Genomic DNA, 15,658 nt, shown 5'->3' with positions numbered 1-15,658 from the left:
TGCTACAAATCCTGTCTTTCTCAAAATGAACATTTGTTAGTCCCAAAATGTGTTCTCCCTTTAGAAGTTTGTGAAGATTCTTCATTCCAACATGTGCTAATCGGCGATGCCAGAGCCAGCCCATGTTAGTCTTAGCAATTAAGAAAGTGTTGAGTTCAGCTCTATCAAAATCTACCAAGTATAGCTGACCCTCTAACACTCCCTTAAATGCTACCGAATCATCACTTCTTCTAAAGACAGTAACACCTATATCCGTAAAAAGACAGTTATAGCCCATTTTGCATAATTGAGAAACGGAAAGCAAATTGTAATCTAAAGAGTCTACAAGAAAAACATTTGAAATGGAATGGTCAGGAGATATAGCAATTTTACCCAATCCTTTGACCAAACCTTGATTTCCATCCCCGAATGTGATCGCTCTTTGGGGATCTTGGTTTTTCTCATAGGAGGAGAACATTTTCTTCTTCCCTGTCATGTGGTTTGTGCATCCGCTATCGATGATCCAACTTGAGTTCCGGATGCATAAACCTACAAAACAAGTTTAGTTCTTGACTTTAGGTACCCAAATGGTTTTGGGTCGTTTGACATTAGATACAAGAACTTTGGGTACCCAAACACAAGTCTTTGATCCCTTGTGTTTGCCCCCAACATACTTGGCAACTACCTTGCCAGATTTGTTAGTTAAAACATAAGATGCATCAAAAGTTTTAAATGAAATGTCATGATCATTTGATGCAGTTGGAGTAGTCTTCTTAGGCAATTTTGCACGGGTTGATTGCCTAGAACTAGATGTCTCACCCTTATACATAAAAGCATGATTAGGGCCAGAGTGAGACTTCCTAATGAATTCTCCTAATTTTGCTCTCGAGATAACTGGCAGGGTACAAAATGTAACCCTCGTTATCCTGAGGCATGGGAGCCTTGCCCTTAACAAAGTTTGACAATCTTTTAGGAGGGGCATTAAGTTTGGCGTTGTCTCCCTTTTGGAAGCCAATGCCATCCTTGATGCCAGGGCGTCTCCCACTATAGAGCATGCTTCTAGCAAATTTAAATTTTTCATTTTCTAAGTCATGCTCGACAATTTTAGCATCTAATTTTGCTATATGATCATTTTGTTGTTTAATTAAAGCCATATGATCATGAATAGCATCAATGTTAATATCTCTACATCTAGTGCAAATAGTGACATGCTCAATGGCAGAGGTAGAGGGTTTGCAAGAATTAAGTTCAACAATCTTAGCACGTAAAATATCATTGTTATCTCTAAGATCGGAAATGGAAGCATTGCAACCGTCTAAATCTTTAGCCTTAGTAATCAAATTTTCATTTTCAATCCTAAGGCTAGCAAGTGAACCATTCAACTTTTCAATCTTAGCAAGCAAATTAGCATTATCATCACTAAGATTGGGAATTGAATCATTACAAACATTTGAATCAACCTTAGCAATTAATTTAGCATTCTCATTTCTAAGGTTGACAATAGTATCATGGCAAGTGCTTAGCTCACTAGATAGTTTTTCACATTTTTCTACTTCTACAGCGTAAGCATTTTTAACCTTAACATGCTTCTTATTTTCCTTAATTAGGAAGTCCTCTTGGGTGTCCAAGAGTTCATCCTTTTCATGAATAGCACTAATTAATTCATTTAATTTTTCTTTTTGTTGCATGTTTAGGTTGGCAAAAAGGGTGCGCAAGTTATCCTCCTCATTTTCACTAGAATTATCTTCATCACTAGAGGAAGCATATTTAGTGGAGGATCTTGATTTTACCTTCTTCCTTTTGCCGTACTTTGCCATGAGGCACTTGTGGCCGACGTTGGGGAAGAGAAGACCCTTGGTGACAGCGATGTTTGTGGCGTCCTCGTCGGAGGAGGAGTCGGTGGAGCTCTCGTCGGAATCCCATTCCCGGCAAACATGGGCATCGCCGCCCTTCTTCTTGTAGTACCTCTTCTTCTCCTTTCTCCTCCCCTTCTTGTCGTCGCCCCTGTCACTATCACTAGATAATGGACATTTAGCAATGAAGTGATCGGGCTTACCACACTTGTAGCACACCTTCTTGGAACGGGGTTTGTAATCTTTCCCCCCTCCTTTGCTTGAGGATTTGGCGGAAGCTCTTGATGATAAGCGCCATTTCCTCATTGTCGAGCTTAGAGGCATCGATGGGTTGTCTACTTGATGTAGACTCCTCCTTCCTCTCCTCCGTCGCCTTGAATGCGACCGGTTGTGCTTCGGACGTGGAGGGGCCATCTAGCTCGACGATTTTCTTTGAGCCTTTGATCATCAACTCAAAGCTCACAAAATTCCCTATTACTTCCTCGGGAGTCATTAGTGTATATCTAGGATTACCACAAATTAATTGAACTTGAGTAGGGTTAAGGAAAACAAGTGATCTAAGAATAACCTTAACCATTTCGTGGTCATCCCATTTTTTGCTCCCAAGGTTGCGCACTTGGTTCACCATGGTTTTGAGTCGGTTGTACATGTCTTGTGGCTCCTCCCCTTGGCGAAGCCGGAAGCGACCGAGCTCCCCCTCGATCGTCTCCCGCTTGGTGATCTTGGTCACCTCGTCTCCTTCGTGCGCGGTCTTTAGCACGTCCCAAATCTCCTTTGCGCTCTTCAACCCTTGCACTTTATTATACTCCTCTCGACTTAGAGAGGCGAGGAGTATAGTTGTGGCTTGGGAGTTGAAGTGTTGGATTTGTTCGACCTCCTCCGAGTCGTAATCCTTGTCTCCCTTCTTTGGTACCTGCATTCCATACTCAACAATATCCCATACGCTTTTGTGGAGTGAGGATAGGTGATGCCTCATTTTATCACTCCACATAGAATAATCTTCACCTTCAAACATAGGTGGTTTGCCTAATGGAACAGAGAGTAATGGAGTGCGTCTAGAAATGCGAGGATAGCGAAGGGGCATCTTACTATACTTCTTGCGCTCATGACGCTTTGAAGTAGTGGAGGCCGATTCCGAGCCGGAGGTGGAGGGTGACGAAGAGTCGGTCTCGTAGTAGACCACCTTCCTCATCATCTTCTTCTTGTCACCCATCCGATGGGACTTGATGGAGGAAGAGGATTCCTCCTTGTGCTTGTGGGCAGACTCCCTTGAGTGTGTTCTTCCCGAGCTTGCGGACTTGTCGCCGGTCCCGAGATCTCTCTTGGCGGATGTTCCTGACATCACTTCGAGCGGTTAGGCTCTAATGAAGCACCGGGCTCTGATACCAATTGAAAGTCGCCTAGAGGGGGGGGTGAATAGGGCAAATCTGAAATTTATAAACTTAAGCACAACTACAAGCCGGGTTAGCGTTAGAAATATAAACGAGTCCGAGAGAGAGGGCGCAAAACAAATCGTGAGCAAATAAAGAGCGAAACACGATGATTTGTTTTACCGAGGTTCGGTTCTTGCAAACCTACTCCCCGTTGAGGTGGTCACAAAGACCGGGTCTCTTTCAACCCTTTCCCTCTCTCAAATGGTCACTTAGACCGAGTGAGCTTCTCTTCTCAATCAAACGGAACACAAAGTTCCCGCAAGGACCACCACACAATTGGTGTCTCTTGCCTTGGTTACAATTGAGTTTGATCACAAGAAGAATGAGAAAGAAAAGAAGCAATCCAAGCGCAAGAGCTCAAATGAACACAACAAATCTCTCTCTCTAATCACTAAAGCTTTGTGTGGAGTTGTGAGAGGATTTGATCTCTTTGGTGTGTCTTGTAATGAATGCTATAGCTCTTGTAAGGTGTAGAAGTGTAGAAACTTGGATGCCATTGAATGTGGGGTGGTTGGGGTATTTATAGCCCAACCACCAAAAATGGCCATTGGAAGTGTGCTGTCGCATGGCGCACCGGACAATCCGGTGTGCCACCGGACACTGTCCGGTGCGCCAGCCACGTCAGCAGACCGTTGGGGTTTGACCGTTGGAGCTCTGACTTGTGGGGCATCTAGGCTGTCCGGTGGTGCACCGGACAGGTCCTGTAGACTGTCCGGTGCGCCAACTGCGCGTGCTCTGACTCTGGCGCGCACTGTAGCGCATTGAATGCGGTTTCAGTCGACGGTTGCGCACGAAGTAGCCGTTGCTCCGCTAGCACACCGGACAGTCCGATGTGCACCGGACACTTCCGGTGACTCACCGAACAGTTCGATGAATTATAGCGGAGCGCGCTTGGAATTTCCCGAAGGTAGCGAGTTCAGCGTCGAGTGCCCTGGTGCACCGAACACTGTCCGATGGCACACCGGACAGTCCGGTGCGCCAAACCAGGGTGCCTTTGGGTTGCCTTTTGCTCTCTTTGTTTAAACCCTTTCTTGGTCTTTTTATTGGCTTATTGTGAACCTTTGGCACCTGTAGAACTTATAGACTAGAGCAAACTAGTTAGTCCAATTATTTGTGTTGGGCAATTCAACAACCAAAATCAATTAGGAAAAAGGTGTAAGCCTAATTCCCTTTCATCTCTCCTCTTTCCCTTCTTGTCGTCGCCCCTGTCACTATCACTTGATAATGGACACTTTGCAATAAAATGACCGGGCTTACCACACTTATAGCAAACTTTCTTGGAGCGGGGCTTGTAGTCCTTCCCCCTCCTTTGCTTGAGGATTTGGCGAAAGCTCTTGATGATGAGCACCATTTCCTCGTTGTCAAGCTTGGAGGCGTCGATGGGGAGTCTACTTGATGTAGACTCTTCCTTCTTCTCCTCCGTCGCCTTGAATGCGACCGGTTGTGCTTCGGGCGTGGAGGAGGTATCTTGCTCGATGATTTTCTTTGAGCCTTTGATCATTAATTCAAAGCTCACAAATTTTCCTATTACTTCCTTGGGAGACATTAGTGTGTATCTAGGATCACCACGTATTAATTGAACTTGCGTATGGTTAAGAAAAACGAGTGATCTAAGAATAACCTTGACCATTTCATGGTCATCCCATTTAGTGCTCCCGAGGTTGCGTACTTGGTTCACCAAAGTCTTGAGCTGGTTGTACATCTCTTGTGGCTCCTTCCCTTGGTGAAGCCTGAAGCGACCGAGCTCCCCCTCGATCGTCTCTCGCTTGGTGATTTTTGTCACCTCGTCTCCTTCGTGCGCGGTCTTGAGTACGTCCCAAATTTCCTTGGCGCTCTTCAATCCTTGCACCTTGTTATACTCCTCTCTACTTAGAGAGGTGAGGAATATAGTGGTGGCTTGGGAGTTGAAGTGCACGATTTGGGCCACCTCGTCCTCATCGTAATCTTCATCCCCTACGGATGGTACCTGTACACCAAACTCAACAACATCCCATATACTTTTGTGGAGTGAGGTTAGGTGATATCTCATCATATCACTCCACCTAGAATAATCTTCACCGTCAAACGTCGGTGGTTTGCCTAATGGGACGGAAAGTAATTGAGTATGTTTAGGAATGTGAGGGTAGCGTAGGGGGATCTTACTATACTTCTTGCGCTCTTGGCGCTTAGAAGTGACGGACGCGGCGTCAGATCCGGATGTAGAGGGCGATGAAGAGTCGGTCTCGTAGTAGACCACTTTCTTCATTTTCTTCTTCTTCTCGCCACTCTTGTGCGATCGAATGCGTGAAGGGGATCCATCCTTCTTCTTGTTGGCGGACTCCCTTGATGGAGCCTTCCCGTGGCTTGTAGCGGTCTTCACACCGCCGATCACCATCTTCTTGGTGTGATCTCCCGACATCACTTCGAGCGGTTAAGCTCTAATGAAGCACCGGGCTTCGATACCAATTGAAAGTCGCCTACAGGGGGGGTGAATAGGGCGAATCTGAAATTTATAAACTTAAGCACAACTACAAGTCGGGTTAGCGTTAGAAATATGAACGAGTCCGAGAGAGAGGGCGAAAAACAAATCGTGAGCAAATAAAGAGCGAGACACGATGATTTGTTTTACCGAGGTTTGGTTTTTGCAAACCTACTCCCCGTTGAGGTGGTCACAAAGACCGGGTCTCTTTCAACCCTTTTCCCTCTTCTCAAACGGTCACTTAGACCGAGTGAGCTTCTCTTCTCAATCAAACGGGACACAAAGTCCCCGCAAGGACCACCACACGATTGGTGTCTCTTGTCTCGGTTACAATTGAGTTGATCATAAGAAAGAATGAGAAAAAGAAGCAACCCAAGCGCAAGAGCTCAAATGAACACAAGTCACTCTCTCACTAGTCACTATTTGATTGGGAATGATCTATGGACTTGGGAGAGGATTTAATCTCTTTGGTGTGTCTTGTATTGAATGCTATAGCTCTTGTAACGTGTGGGAAGTCAGAAAACTTGGATGCAATGAATGGTGGGTGGTTGGGGGTATTTATAGCCCCAACCACCAAACTAGCCGTTTGGTGAAGGCTGCTGTCGCATGGCACACCGGACAGTCCGGTGCGCCACCGGACACTGTCCGGTGCGCCTGCCACGTCACCTGGCCGTTGGATTCCGACCGTTGGAGCTTTTGTCTTCTGGGCCACCGGACATGCACTGTTCACTGTCTGGTGCGCCATCTAGCTCTGCTCTGACTCTGGCGCATACTGTAGCGCATTTAATGCCTTCTGCAGACGACCGTTGGCGCGAAGTAGCCGTTGCCCCGCTGGCACACCGGACAGTCCGGTGCGCCACCGGACACTGTCCGGTGCTACACCGGACAGTCCGGTGAATTATAGCGGAGCGGCCTCCAGAATTCCCGAAGGTGAGCAGTTCGGAGTTGGAGTCCCTGGTGCACCGGACACTGTCCGGTGGCACACCGGACAGTCCGGTGCGCCAGACCAGGGCACACTTCGGCTGACTTTTGCTCTCTATATTTGAATCTTTTTTCGGTCTTTTTATTGGTTTGTTGTGAACCTTTGGCACCTGTAGAACTCATAATCTAGAGCAAACTAGTTAGTCCAATTATTTGTGTTGGGCAATTCAACCACCAAAATCAATTTGGGAAAAGGTGTAAGCCTATTTCCCTTTCACTCCACCTTTAGACAAATTGTAGCATCATAATATCAAACTCCACCTCAAACAATGCATCATCATGCCAGCGCCAACAACCACTAGGGGCAAATTTGTAATACCATATAAGCTTGAGCATAACTCAAACTTAACAACAGGAGCATGCTTCGTCATCATATCAGCAGAATTATCATGAGTACCGATTTCGCATACCTTCACCAAACCTTTCTCAATGATATCACAAACGAAGTAATAACGAATATTAGTATGCTTGGATTTCTCAGTAATCATCTGATCTTTGGTGAGATAAATATTACTCTGACTATCATAATGAATAGTAACATAAGACTTAATTCCACATAGCTCTGAATATATACCTTTTAACCATAAAGCTTCCTTAGTAACTTCTGCAACAGCCATATACTCAGCTTTTGTGGTAGACAAAGCAACATTATCCTGTAAACGAGCTTTCCAACTCACAACACAATCTCCAATAGTAAAGATATAACCTGAAAGTGATCTCCTCCTGTCTAAATCACCACCATAATCTAAACCAACATAGCCAATCAGACCATCTCCAGATTTACCAAAAAATAAACAAGCACTAGAAGAACCACGTAGATATCTGAAAATCTACTGAACAACTTTCCAATGCTCTTTACCAGGATTAGACATGTATCTAGCAACAACACTCATAGCATGAGACAAATCAGGACGAGAGCAAACCATAACATACATGAGTGACCCAACGACATTAGAGTATGAATCTCTTGACATATACTCAAGATCAGCATCAGTTTCAGCACACTGTTTAGCAGATAGTTTAAAATGAGGAGCCAGCGGAGTACTCACAGGTTTAGCATTTTGCATTTTGAAACGACGAAGGACCTCAATATAATTCTTCTAGCTCAAGTACATTAATCCAGACTTTTTTATCCCTGACTATCTCCATGCCAAGGATTTTATTTGCAGCACCCAGATCCTTCATATCAAATTCGCTACTAAGTTGTGGCTTCAAAACAGTGATTTCCTTCATGCTCTTGGAAGCAATCAACATATGATCAACATATAACAACAAGTATGTAGGTGAACCATTAACAAACTTAAGATAAACACAACTATCATATTGAGATCTCTGAAAGCCATTAGAAAGCATAAATGAATCAAACCTCTTATACCACTGTCTCGGAGACTGTTTCAGACCATATAAGGACTTCTTTAACTATCACACATAGTCTTCTTTTCCAGGAACAACAAACCCTTCAGGCTAGTCCATATAAATGTCCTCCTCCCAATCACCATGTAAGAAAGTAGTTTTCACATCTAACTGCTCATTTTCATAGTCATGCATGGCAACAAGGCTAAGAAAGGTACGAATTGAACTATGCTTGACAACAGGAGAATAGACATCAGTGTAATCAATTTCTAGAATCTAACTAAAACCTTTTACAACAAGCCTTGATTTATAGCGCAGAGGCTCTTTTGGAGTCATACCTTCTTTTCTTTTGAAGATCCATTTGCACTTAACTGCCTTTTTGCCAGGAGGCAGTCGAACTAGTTCCCAAGTGCCATTCTTCTCAAGAGACACCATCCCTTCATGCATAGCACCAATCCACTTTTCACTATCAATAGACAATATAGCTTCTGAGTAATTTAGTGCTTCCTGAACGTTATCAACCTCTTCAGCAACCACCAAAGCAAAAGCAACATTGCACTCTTGAATCAGTCTTTTGGGCTGAACTATCTTCCTCCTAGCTTAGCCTTCAGCAAGAGATTGAGGATGTGACTCCACAACAGGTTACGAGGCACTGATAGGAGATGAATTTTCAGCATGTTTAGTAGATGGTGGAGCATGATCATTAACATCCCCCACATGCTGCACCTACACACTAATAAACTCAGAATTCTGGTTAGTAGCACTGGTAGATACAACTAAAGTGAACATAGTAGATTCATTGAACACAACATTCCTACTATAAAATGTATTTTCTCTATCAGGATTCCACAATTTATATGCTTTAACACCAGACCCATAACCCAAGAAAACACTCTAGGCTCAAGTTTACCATTATCAACATGTGCATATGCAGTAAGCCAAACACTCTCAACTTAGAATAATCATAGGGGGAGCCAGACCAAACCTCAAGTGGAGTTTTCTTATCGATAGCAGTGGATAGTGAACAATTGATCAAATGATAAGCAGTGGAAGCGGCCTCAACCCAAAACTTTCCGCTCAAACCAGAGTTGGACAACATACACCGAGCCTTGGAGATTATTGTTCTCGGGCCACCCGCCGTCGATCTGCGTAGTCCCTATCGCGATGCCGTCAATCCGCGGTGAGCACCTCGCTGTTCCGTGTTCCTTGATTTTATAAAATAACTGAACTAATAAGCTGTGTAATAATTGTGTATGTCGTTTAATCCCAGCCCCTTGTCATCGTCGCGCTTCGTGTGTCATTTCTCGACAGAAAGCCAGACCGACATGCATGCATGCGCAACTCCAATCGGATTTCGGCCAGGTTGTTCGCTTTAGAAAAATTGTGATTTTGTTTTATTTACGATTCAGTCGATGGCGTGAATATGTGTGTGAAAGTATAATTGTATGAATGGACGCATGTAGAGAAGAAAATGAAGTAGAAAAGAACTCAGATGTTTTTATATTTTGATAGGGCAAATATGTGATGCGTTGTTTGACGCGAAGACTAAGTTACAAAATGCGGATTATGCCTTGGGAAATGCATCGATAGGTGTTTATGTGAAAAGTGTATTTGTTTTATGCAATGTGATGGGATCCGTGATTTAATCGGGGTTATATTTGTTGATGTGGCGAGTAGTTTAGAAAATGCTAGTTTGCGTGGAGGATGTATTGTTAAGACATGAGTGTCGGAGTTCATATACTAGTGGTTACGCTACCTTGATCGAAGTGTCTCGAGTGCACGCCACATCATGGTTGTATGTGAGACAGGGTACAATAAGGTGTGCTCAATATGAATGTTCGGTCGATGTAGGTAGAAATTGTTTTGGCTTATATAGAGAGGTGGTGACATGCCAAAGTAGTCATCGCTTTCTCTATATTTATAAGTCGAGTCATGACGATGCGTATTATACGTTCGTTAAATTATGCTTCGTATATAGTGTATGATTGTGCTCACGATTTCGAGTAGACACTTCAAGTAAGTCAAGTATGTTTGTGATACAAGTGTGTAATGGAGTTAGTTGTTTTAGGATAATTATTAAAATACTCGGTTCGTATGATAAACATGTATACGTTCATGATTTGGGAAGTAAATGCATGGTGATTGTGAGTTCGAGACTGGTGGTTTACGATTTGTATAAATTGGTCGATGTGCGAATATACATGTGAATATGTATGTTTATAAAAATGCTATAGTGTATGTTATGTCTCAGTTTGCGATAATAATAGGCAAGCCGACGTGTATGTTGTATAGCGGGCTATGTCGTTGCTCCAGTTAGCCGACTTGTTAGATAGCTTGGGTTAAGCACGTAATCGCGATAAATTGCCTGTTGTAGTCCAAATGCGCATGGTTATGGTCGTGGGTAAAATTAGTAGTGCTCATGTGTGTCTAATTTAAAATGCAAATTATTGTGTGAAGAGCGCATCGATAAACACACATATACCGGGTATGATTATTGCGGTAGATGCGTTATTAATTGTGTATGGTAATTCTAGCACACGAAGTGACTAGGATAAAATTTAGTAAGTCTACTTGTTGGTCCTAATTTGATTGTTATAACTCTAACAAATGATAAAGTGTTAGAATAATTCAAGTCTCTAGAACGCGACAATTCTTGAAGTAATTAGGAGCTGAAATTTATTAGTTGTTGTTTTGGGCTGCACGCATTGTTTTCATCGTGCTGTATGTTTGATGAACTAAATCATGTTTTCTGTAGAAAAGCCATATAGAAAAGTTGTAGATAACTTTATTATCTTACTTGGGTTAAAATTGGACAGCCATAGGTCTGATCGTTTATAAGTTATGCTTTTCACAAATTCAGTAACTGAATCTGTCCAATTTCTGTACAGATTTAAGAGATTGAATTGTTTGATTAAGTTAATGTTACAATGTTCATGGTTGTTATAATAAAGTTGTAGATTCTTTTCTTATCTTGCTTGTGTTAAAATTTCACAACCATATGCCTGACAGTTTAGGAGGTATGAATTTTACAAACTGATTGTTGTGTTCTGTCCACTGTCAGAACAAATTTTGAAAATTGTATTGTTTGATTTAGTTAAATATAGAATCACTTCTTAGTGATTATAAAATTTATGTATTACTTTTTATAAGATTTCCAAGAAGTCTTGGATCACTATTTTTGGTGATATTAAGATTAAGTTATGGATGTTTAAAGGGTGAAGACTGAATCTGTCCAGTTCTGGACAGCAAAGCCTTCATAGTGTATTTTACCCTTGATACATGTTAAATCAAATTGAGATGTCTATAAATGATATGTAGACAATTTCATTATCTTTCCAGAAAGCCGAGGACCACTTGTTTTGGATGCATGAGTCTCAAGTTATGAATTTTTGAAACAAAGGGTCTGAATCTGTCCAACCTGGATAGAACTGTTATTTTTGCACAATTCGACCTTGCTAAGAGTCTAATCATATTGAGATGATAATACCAAAGTTGTAGAGCGTTTCCTAAGCTTTCCAAAAAGTATTTGTTCAATATTTTAGATAAATATTTTGTAAGTTATGACTGAAACAAGCAACTGCTGTGTTGCTGTCCTAATTTTGTTATGTTTGGTGGATTGCTCTACTCTGTTGTGTTTGATTCGAGTCGACTGTTTCCTCGTTTTGATGTTGGTTGAACAGGCAGTAATGATAATATAACTAATATAATTAAGCCTAAGTATATAGGTAACTAGTGCACATCTCGCTAAATTAGTGAACTAAATTGGTTAAGGTCTAATAAGTGTTTGCCTAGTGAATAATTGTAAAGCCCAATTAAGTGTCTAGTTCCTTTTCAACTAAGTCTGTCTATATATAAGTCATAGCAAACTTATGGACTTAACTAATTTAATGTCAGGTAACTAATGGATGATTAAAGTGAGCATGGTAAATGCGCGTACTTGTGATGTCGTATTTGTGTTGCGTCAATAAATAAAATATTGTCGTCTTTTTAATTGTGTTAATGTTGAACGCCGATAACATATAGATAACTAATGCTAGCGTGTGGTTGTTATGGTGTCTTACAAATTTAATGTTTAGTTCGCTACCGTGTATTTGAATATCTTGTGCTACTTTCATTATATTCATACATATGCATCTTGCATCTCATTTAGGACCGAGAGATGATGATCGTGCAAGTGATGTGGTACCAACCACAAGATGCAGTTGGTGGACGACCTGAAGAATGATGGACATGACCAGTGGATACTCGCCAAGCGAGTGTCATCTAGCAAACACTATCTAAGTGTTGAATTCCAGACAAACCTCGGTTTTATGTATAACCGTTTATATATGATATTTTACTGCACTTAATGTTTGTAGGCTTGTACTGTGCACTTAAGTGTAGGAGTTGCCTGAAACCCTAGTTGCATGAACTCAGGATTCCTTTTGAGATGGATACTAGTATGATAGGTCGAGTAGCTGCTATGCTAAATCAGGATCGGTAGAAGTCGAGTGATTTTTCTAGCACTCGCGCGAGGTTAGGAATTGGGTGTATCCATTTTGATAAGAGAATGATGATGGTCTGTGGACCCGGATCCATGGGGATACGCTGTCTATGAGACGAAATTGGAATAAGGATTAACGTGCGGATACCTGTGTCAAGCGTTTGAACGTACTAAACACATGTTGGGAAATATGGTAACCGGTAAGCCTAGTACCTGAGTGAAGCCGGGCGCGGACTTTACCCCTCACTTGTCCTGAGACGTAGTCTCCCATTTCAGATATGGTGGGTACAAGTGCGGCCACTGCATGGCGGCAGCCGGGGTCAGTGGAGCACTGTATGCCAAGGCGGTGAGTCCTGGCCGCGAACGGGGAATCGATGGGGACGGTTGATATGTGTGGGGACGGAGTGCCCCTACATGTCGTGTGTTTAGGTTTACCTTGCAAGGTTAAAACTTGATTCAAATCGTCTGCTTCTCGCAGCTAATGAGACTGCTTGATCCATTGTACTGCATTGAGTAATAAGTGGAAATGAGATGACTGGCAAAAGATGTTGATTGATATAATGTTTGATACCATGTATGAATAGTTAGGTACTCATCTAGTCTAAAATTATTATTCTAGAACTTGAAAATCTAAAACTTGATTTCAGACTCAGCTAGTGTTTTTGGCAAACCAAACCCCTCAGCCAAACAACTTCATGGTCTAGAGGTAGAGGAGTGGACTCCTCACACTGGGTAAGTCTAGTTGAGTATTAGTATACTCAGCCATGCTTGTGCCATAATTTTTGCAGGTACTCTTTTGGATGTTTGGTTGCTGGTGTGACTTGGCCTTCATCCCTACCAGAAGCAAGGCTGAGGGGGTTACTGCTTCCGCAGGTGAGGACCAGGAGGAGTAATGTGGCCAGGCTTCGCCATGTTACTCGGTTTTTTTTCCGTTAGTTATTTCCGCTGCATTAAAAATTATGGTTACTGTTTCTGAAACTCCGATAATGTAATCACTACTGATACTTCTTAAATTTGTGGTATTATGCTTTATTGTATTTCTCTGTGCCTCACCTTCGAGTGAGCTAGTGGTATTCGATCCTTGGTAAGTGGCTTTATCAGACTAGATCCGAGGGACTGACGGGTTATTCCGGTTTAAGTGTATTGCTGCCTTTAAGGGTGTGACTTGGGCACTTAAGCTGGAATAATTCGGGTGGTTCCGCCACAACTGGTATCGGCCGCCACACCGTTCTGCTGAGGTGTATATGGTATACTGTGGTGCCTCACAATGCCCTCCTTCCTACAGAAAGAGTTAAAATCACCAGAACAAAACTTCATACCATTGTCAGTTCTCAGAACTTTTAGATTCCTCTCAGTCCGCATCTCAACCATAGTCTTTCAAACCTTGAAAGACTCAAAGGCATCTGATTTTTGCTTAAGAAATAAGGTCAAACTCTGCGCGACTTATCATCAATAATAGTCAACATGTAATGAGCACCACCATGAGAAGTTATACATGACGGCCCCCACAAATCAGCATGAACATAATCAAGAATGTTTTCGGTATTATGAATAGCAGAACTAAACTTTACCCTTTTATGCTTACCGAAAACAAAGTGCTCATAGAAATCAATGGTATCAGCATGACAACCATCAAGAAGACCTCTCTTGCTTAATTCTGCTAAACCAAGTGCACTCATATGGCCAATGCGCATATGCAAAATTTTAGTAGTCTCGGGATCAGAAGCAGCAACAGCATTAGCAGAGCCAGAAATACCTCGTAGCACATATAAGCTTTCAGCTTTGAAATCGCGTTTAATAACCACAAGAGAGCCTTTAATAACCGTCGATGGGCCTCCTCTTTGCTCGCCAACTTAGCCACCTTCTTCAGAATTTGGATAACAAATTCAACACCAATTATCACAGAGATTTCAAAAACACGAACGTACTTCTGAATGATAGTTACATAGCCAAGGTTTCAGACATTGGCGTGTCAAGATCGATCCCAACTGATCAGACCATCGAGTAACCTCCGTCTAAACACCGAACATATACGTGGTTTCTAGATACTTTGTGCAATAGGATGAGAGACATATATATTATCTAACTAGGTATGTGCCCGTGCGATGCCACAAAACACAAATTGACGAGCCTCCAATAGCTCAGGACCCTGGCGACGAACAACGTGAGTACAATGGTGACGATAAAATCCGTGATTATATAATCTAACAAATTAACAACATGAGTGTTAGTTTAAAATTTGTTAGATTATATAATCTGGATAGATTATAATCCTAAATAAACACCCAATTAACAAGTATGAAAACTAATAGCATAGAACACTATGGCAAGTCATTCTGTTAGAGGAGGAATGGAAAGTAATAAGATCTAACTGCATTTATACATGGACAGACACTAAAAGCACATGCCCTGATTAATTTCCAAACACAAATTTACCAACTACAGCCAGGATTACTAACTACAGCTAGGGATCAAAACCGCAAAGCTTGTACTAATCTTCTGGAAGCAAGTCAGGAGCGTCAAACCTTAAAAACATAAATGAACCCTTTGTTGTTGGAGACATCTCTTGCTTCTTTCGACCATGTTGTATAGTTGCGCATGTTTTAAATATAAGCATACACATGTTTTAAATATAAGCATACATAAACGTGATGAAAGCACTACAAAACGATCTATGCTGTTGGATGCTAAAAACAAGTGTATTTTCTGCTAGACACAACACAATCTAGTGTACTGCAACAAATATGATTAGTTCATTTGTTGTAGGACACTAGACATATGTAGTTGTCCAACATAAAAAACCATTTTATTTGTCTTTCCAAGAAATCTAGAAAGTCAAAATGCCCTTGTTTTTTTGTGAAGGAAGCTTTTACGGATTTCAAAACAATTACTTCAATTGATACAACTACCTTGAGATCATTTATAATCTATTCGTTTAGAGTTCACACAGCTCACAAACATTGTGCAGTGAAACATACAAACATGCTTAATTGATGCAAGCCATATATGTCTTTTAGTGTTTTGAATGTCCTTGATGCAAGCATGTATACTGTGTTCAACGAATTCTTGTGCACTGGAGTTATCGCCTTGAGCAATGACAGGAAAGGATTTCTTGCAA

The sequence above is a fragment of the Zea mays genome, chromosome 2, assembly GCF_902167145.1.
Source record: "Zea mays cultivar B73 chromosome 2, Zm-B73-REFERENCE-NAM-5.0, whole genome shotgun sequence".
NCBI lineage: Eukaryota > Viridiplantae > Streptophyta > Magnoliopsida > Poales > Poaceae > Zea > Zea mays.
This window is presented reverse-complemented; position numbering follows the sequence as displayed.